The sequence below is a fragment of the Podarcis filfolensis genome (genome assembly GCF_964270895.1).
Source record: "Podarcis filfolensis genome assembly, chromosome: 8".
Classification (NCBI taxonomy): Eukaryota; Metazoa; Chordata; class Lepidosauria; order Squamata; family Lacertidae; genus Podarcis; species Podarcis filfolensis.
The window spans coordinates 85329126-85336706 of NC_139611.1; positions in this window are offsets into that span (position 1 = coordinate 85329126).

The window sequence follows — 7581 nt, forward strand, 5'->3', positions numbered from 1 at the left end:
GTTGTTGTTTAGTCGTTTAGTCGTGTCCGACTCTTCGTGACCCCATGGACCAGAGCACGCCAGGCACTCCTGTCTACTACTGCCTCCCACAGTTTGGCCAAACTCATGCTGGTAGCTTCAAGAACACTGTCCAACCATCTCATCCTCTGTCGTCCCCTTCTCCTTGTGCCCTCCATCTTTCCCAACATCAGGGTCTTTTCCAGGGAGTCTTCTCTTCTCATGAGGTGGCCAAAGTATTGGAGCCTCAGCTTCACGATCTGTCCTTCCAGTGAGCACTCAGGGCTAATTTCCTTAAGAATGGATAGGTTGGATCTTCTTGCAGTCCATGGGACTCTCAAGAGTCTCCTCCAGCACCATAATTCAAAAGCATCCATTCTTCGGCGATCAGCCTTCTTTATTGTCCAGCTTTCACTTCCATACATCACTACTGGGAAAACCATAGCTTTTACTATACGGACCTTTGTTGGCTAGGTGATGTCTCTGCTTTTTAAGATGCTATCTAGTTTTACCATCGCCTTTCTCCCAAGGAGCAGGCGTCTTTTAATTTCTTGACTGCTGTCACCATCTGCAGTGATCAGGGAGCCCAAGAAAGTAAAATCTCTCACTGCCTCCATTTCTTCCCCTTCTATTTGCCAGGAGGTGATGGGACCAGTGGCCATGATCTTCGTTTTTTTGATGTTGAGCTTCAGGCCATATTTTGTGCTCTCTTCTTTCACCCTCATTTAAAGGTTCTTTAATTCTTCCTCACTTTCTGCCATCAAGGTTGTGTCATCTGCATATCTGAGGTTGTTATTTCTTCCGGCGATCTTAATTCCGGCTTGGGATTCATCCAGCCCAGCCTTTCGCATGATGAATTCTGCATATAAGTTGAATAAGCAGGGAGACAATATACAGCCTTGCCGTACTCCTTTCCCAATTTTGAACCAATCAGTTGTTCCATATCCAGTTCTAACTGTAGCTTCTTGTCCCGCATAGAGATGAGATGATCAGGCACTCCCATTTCTTTAAGAACTTGCCATAGTTTGCTATGGTCGACACAGTCAAAGGCTTTTGCATAGTCAATGAAGCAGAAGTAGATGTCTTTCTGGAACTCTCTAGCTTTCTCCATAATCCAGCGCATGTTTGCAATTTGGGCTCTGGTTCCTCTGCCCCTTCGAAATCCAGCTTGCACTTCTGGGAGTTCTCGGTCCACATGCTGCTTAAGCCTGCCTTGTAGAATTTTAAGCATAACCTTGCTAGCGTGTGAAATGAGTGCAAAATATTTGGGAAAATAGGAAATATTAAAAGGAAAGTGGCTTACTTTAATGCCTCGGGTTACAAACACCTCAGGTTACAAACACTTCAGGTTACAGACTGTACTAACCCGGAAATAGTACCTCGGGTTAAGAACTTTACCTCAGGATGAGAACAGAAATCGCAGGGCGGCAGCGGGAGGCCCCATTAGCTAAAGTGGTACCTCAGGTTAAGAATGGACCTCCAGAACGAATTAAGTTCTTAACCAGAGGTACCACTGTATTAGGTAGAAAAAATAACCCTGAAGGAAATGGGTTTGGGAAGAGGCAAGTGCGGTTTTAAGGTCTCGGTCCTTTCAAGGTGCTGTTGGCATCAAAATGAGAGCCAGGCTGGTGGCGAGGAAAAGGCCCGCCAGGAGGATGTCCTTGCAGGACCTTTCGTGCTCCTCCTGCTTCTGTTTCCAAGGGAGGGAGCAGCTCAGGGTCCACCAAATAAGGCCCCCCTCCGGGTGCAGGCCATGCCCGGGCCTCGGCTTTGCAGAGGGAGAGAGGGGGGAGCTGGGGCGCCCGGAGCGCCAAGGGTTAAAAGGAGCGGAGCTGGATTCCTAGAGAGGACCGGAAATCAAGGGAGAAGGTTCTCTCCCATCCCTGCAAAGAGGAGGAGGGCTGTTGTCTCAGCTCCTTCTGGGATCCGGTGAGTCTCTTTCTCTTCTGCTTAGGTTGTGTTGGGGAGATGGGGGAGTCCCCAGGGGGCAGGGCAGCCAGGAGGGTCCCCCAGGAAGAGAGAGAAGGGAGCCTGGGAAGCTCCCAAGGAGCAGCGCAGAAGGCCAGCCACGGGAGCCAGGGAGACATCCTGCTTAGGGACCCCCAGAGTCATCTAGCCCAACCCGCGGCAGCGCAGGAATCTCTTGCCCAACCTGCGGCTCGAACCCAAGACCCTGAGATCAGAGAGACTCATGTTCTACTGTCGCAGGTAGAACATGTCTGTTAACACTACCAACTGCCTTATTCAGATTTCTTTCTGCAATTCGCGTGGCTCCTCCTGGGCTCCTCAGGGAGAGAGAGAGAGCGCGAATGTGAGCTTGGTTTGCTCCACCTTGCAAGGGTTAAAAGGCACTGAGATGCATTCCTAGAGAGGACTGGAAATAAGTGGGGATGCGGTCCTCCCGAGCAAAACATCCCAAAATAGCCTTTCCCACTTTCCTAGCTTCCTCCCTGCAGGAGGGGGAAGGTGGCTTTCGTCTCCTCTGCAGGAGCTGCCTCATGTTTCCTTCAGGGACCTGGTGAGTTTCCTCTCTTTTCTGCCTTAGGGTGCATTGGGGAGATGTGGGGTGGGTCCATGGGGAGCCTGCTCAGCTCCTGCAAGGGGATCCCCAAGCCAGGGATAGGTGGTTCTGCCCCCCTTCTTCTCTGCAAAACCTGGGAGGCTGCAAGTAGCAGGAGGTCTGCAACTCTCTTCTTCCTTTGCATCAAGATGCGGCTCGCTCCTTTGGGGAGGGGGGCCTTGAGTCAGGAAGAAAAGGGCATGCAAAGGAACCCCGATGGGATTGAGGAAACAGTCACGTTCATTAACCCAGGTGGCAGCCAGATGGACACATTTGGAGGTAGAACTAAAACCTTGGCCTCTATGATGAACAAAGTCCTTCCTTGTCACAATGCACACTTAGACCCATGGAACTCCCATCCACAGGGGGAAGGGATGGCCACCAAGCCAGATGGCTTGAGAAGAGAATGAGGCCAATTCAGGGAGGAGCAGAGGGCTAGGGATGGCTCCTGGCCCCACAGTTGGAGGCAGCCCTGCTTCTGAATGCCAGCTGCTGGGAAGTGCAGGGGGAGAGAGTTATCCCTGGGCTCCAGGCCTGCTGGTGGGCTTCCCAGAAGAGGCCCCAGGTTGGCCTCAGTGAGAACAGGAGGCTGGACTGCCTTCACCCAAAAGGTTAGCAGAGCCCAACCTGGTGACAACAGAATAAAGGATGCGAGGCGGGAGCTGCATGGACTGGGTGGGCAGAGAGGAATGGTGAGGGGAACCAGCTGGGGAACCCGCAAGGGAAGGCGGCTCTGGGCCAGGGGAGGGGTTTGGGGGCAATGATGAGTGGTCAGAGGAAGGAGGAGGTGTCTGAAGCTGAAGAGGTAACGGGGCTTAGTGAGCAAGGGCAGGAGAGTGGGATGAGGGAGGCCAAGAGGTAGGGATGATTCTGGCTGGTGAAGAGGAATAGGGGTCTCCCCTCCTCCTGTGACGAGCTCCCCCCCCCCCATCATCATAATCAGTTACTTGATGTTCACCCAGAATTCCCATGGCAGATTAAAACAGTAAATCACAATATTAGGCAGAGTATAAAATTATTACAGTCACAGAAAGAAGGCAAATCCTATCTCTCTCTTTTTTTAACAATGTCCTTTGGCCCCACACACAAGTTATATGGTCCCACCCACCTGTTCTTTGGCCAGGTGTAGCTCTGGTCCTCAGCTGGGTAGCCAGGTAAAGATCTGGCCCTCAGAATAAAGAAAGAGGGACCCACCCCAGGAGTCTTGAGAATGTGGGAGATTGCAAGTGCTGGAACATGAGGCAGAAACAAGAAATAAATGTGCCCTGACATTTGGGGGTGGGAGGGACCCCCACTATTGCCCCGGATCCAGATGACTCACTCATCCATTTTGACTTTTTCCTTCTCCTTCCTTCCTTCCTTCCTTCCTTCCTTTATTTTTTAAAGTAAGCTCAGTCTGAGTTGTGGTGCAGTCCAGCCCTGGTTCCCAGCAAGACTAATCCACGCTTGCCCGGGGAATATTTCTATTTACCTGACTGTGTATTAGATTTACCGGTATATCAGAAAAATATATTTGCTTTTTAGGATTTGCTAAAACCTCTCATTAGTTCATACATAATTTGGCAGAAGACGTAGGGACTTCTTTCGATTTCTTGGAGGTGTCCTGAGAACAGAGATGGATGAGCAAGACTCAGCTGGGCCTGAAGCAGCAAGACTTCATTCCATCCAAACTCTTAGCCATGGAGGAATCTGGGGAAAGTCTGTCCAAAGGATCCTGGGTGAGGAGGACACCCTCCGCTCAGATGTGCAGAGCCAGCAACTCAGGCGGCTTTGCAACAAGGAGGCCAAAGGACCCCGAGAGGTTTGCAACCGACTCTACCACCTTTGCCGCCAGTGGCTGAAACCAGAAACCCACACGAAAGCTGAGATGCTGGACCTGGTGATCTTGGAGCAGTTCCTGGCTGTCCTTCCAGCAGAGATGGAGAGCTGGGTGAGGGAATGTGGAGCGGAGACCAGTTCCCAGGCGGTGGCCCTGGCTGAAGGTTTCCTCCTGAGTCAGGCAGAGGAGAGAAAGCAGGCAGAGCAGCAGGTGAGAGAGACTTTCCTCTGGATACTCCCAAGGGGCTCCAAACATGAGGGAGAGTATCCCCCAATGCTCTACTAATTTGCCCATCCTTTTTTGGAAAGCATCCGAGGAATGATATCTGATACCCCTAAAATGTTTGTGTCCTTTGCCATTCCATTTCTAATCTAATTCTTTTGAATGCTTGTTGCTCTTGCAGGGGAAGGATCAGTTTCCAGAAATGGGTCTGGATTCTTCTGAGGTACAGAGAACTCCGTTGGACTCCAGAGAGAGGCCACTGGGTAAGGAGGAAGGAGTTTTTTCTCCCCCGTTTTATCACATGTTGTGGATTTTGAAACTAATCTGTTAATTATTCTCATCTTTTGGTGGAGGTCACAGGGGGCCAAGAGCCCAGCAAAAGGGAGGTGTATTTTAGCACAACTAATATGTGAAATGGTTACTAACGTCCACATTTACTTGGCCACTCTTACTTTTTTGAAGGCCCACCTATAGTTTTCCTTCTGAGTGAAGCATGCACTGAACTTTTTCTCCCGTAGGAGACCGAACGATGCCAGCAAGACCTGTTTGTCCATCTTTTCTTGGTGGCAAAGGGGAAGCTGCCCCTGTGGAAGCAGAGCAGGTAGGAGAAAGGAGCCATGTGGGGAAAGAGGATGTCATGGACGGGTTGGACACAGAGGAAAGGTGGGAGGAACCGCCAAGGAAAGAAGGGTTGAATGCTAAAATAGGCTTCTAAGCAGTTTCCACACCACACCAAACAGTGGCCAGGATTCACCCCATCAGTCGCACAATGGGGCTTTCCCCCTCCCATCCCCCGGTCATTGCCCCCCCTGCACACCTTGACGTCTATAGGGCATCAGGAGGGTCCTCCCCACGCGGCAAGAACAGCACACAGAGAAAGAAGGAAGGGGATCTTTCCATGTGGCAAATGGGGATGTGTCCATCATGAAATGTGCAGAAGAAGAATCCCATTAAAACATAACATCAGTTAAGAGGCAGAAGACAACAGAGCAAAGTGTAACTGTTCACCTTGATGTTGTCTAAGAGGACAACCTTTTTCTTTTTCTTTTAGGGTCCATTGTGCTTTGACGATGTAGCTGTGCATTTCACAGACGAGGAGTGGGCGTTGCTGGATCCTGAGCAGAGAGCTCTGCACAAGGAAGTCATGGAGGAGAATCGTGGGATCTTGGACTCTCTCGGTAAGGCTTCCTCTTGGATCATCCTATCTGCTTTGAAATTCAACACATCTCTCTATGGGAGGAACCTCTGATTTTTCGATGGGGCTCCACAGCAGCACCCCCACCCCTGGGATTCTAACACTCCCACAGAAAACATTGGATGGATGACTATTGACTGCTTTCCCTGTGAATATTCTTCCTTCAGTTCGGCCTTTTCAAAGCATGAAACACAGACAGATGGGCGGGTAATAAATAATAAAATTATTACTATCATTATCATCATCATCATCATGCCTATCCCCCTCCAAGATGGCTCCCCTTTTGCTGTTGAAGGGCTGGCCTGTCTGCAGCCCCACAGCCTCCCATCAGGGCCCCTTCACCAGGGGCAGCAGCACAGGAAGGGCCTCAGGAAAGCAGCCATGACTCCAGCCGGGCTGAGAACCATCTGGCCAGATGCAGAGGAGAAGGAAGGCTGATCCCTCTCCTTCCCCTCATAGGGCCAGGGCCGCCAGAGGCACAGGATGCTGAGCAGGGGGAAAGGAGCTCAGCTGAAGAGCCTCTGGGGGAGTTAAGATTGTTACGATATTGAAGCAATGCAGCTGCAAAGTGCTAGCTTGAAAAGTAAACATAATGGGAATGTTGGGACTGCCCGTGGGAAACAGAGGGACAGTCAATTCACAGTGCGAAGCACCGGAATTAGCTCAGAGTGTAATATGAGCTCTTCCGTTTGTTCCTGTCCAGGAAGTGCAGGAAGTGTTTGTCACTACACTGCTGGAGTTTGAAGAGAGCAGTCATGTTTTTTGTAACGCTGCAAAGACAGAAATAAAGACATGTAAATACGTTTCTGTCTATCTCTTTCCCCTGCCAGGGGGCAGGAAAGAGGGGGGGGTGTTCTTCTCACGTTTGAGAAGAATCGCCTATCGAGACCTTGCCTGCGCTTGCTGGGAATGCAGCCAGGGAGGTCAACAGGGAATCAAGCCGGCTGCATGGGATTGTTGCCAGTTTCTCCTGATATGGGCTTGAATTCCCGACAAAGATACCCCTCCGTATTTTTCCCAAGCTCCTCTAAAATGCACAATGCCTTCTTAAATGTAGGCTTCTAAGGGATTCAGGAAGTTCAAGTAACTTCTGTCAGATTTTTTGTTTCTGTTCTTGCTTCTTTCTGTCATTAGTTGACTTAAGAGACAAGTGACATTGGAGATGGCACAGATCCCATAATTGGGCCAAACAAAATCCATCCAAGAAAATAACCAGGCTTTTTGAATCTCAGGCAATGAACCCTGGAGGAAGACCTCAAATCTAATTCCCCTCATTTCTTCTTGGGTCAGAAACATTAATTAGCACTGCTTTATAATTGGGGGATCCATTGCTTCCTGAGGCTCCAATCTGTTTCTCTCTCAGTTGCAGGTGGTGATGAATTGGAGCTGAAGAACGAGGGAGACCACGACAAAAGCCACAGAGTGGAGAAGTCATATCCATATTCAGAGTGCAGAGAGAGCTTCAGTCAGAGCTCCCATTCCACTTCAAATCAAAGAACTCCTCTTGAGAAGAAACCCTACCAGTGCTTGGAATGTGGAAAGAGCTTCAGGGAGAAAAACAAGCTCACTGTCCATCAGAAAATTCATACAGGGGAGAAACCCTATCAGTGCCAAGAGTGTGGAAAGAGCTTTAGTCAAAAGGGCAGTTTAAATACCCATCAGAGAATTCATACAGGGGAGAAACCTTATCACTGCTTGGAGTGTGGCAAGAGCTTCTTTCAAAGAAGCCAGCTCACTGTCCATCAGAGGATTCATTTGAGGGAGAAACCTTATCGATGCTTTGAATGT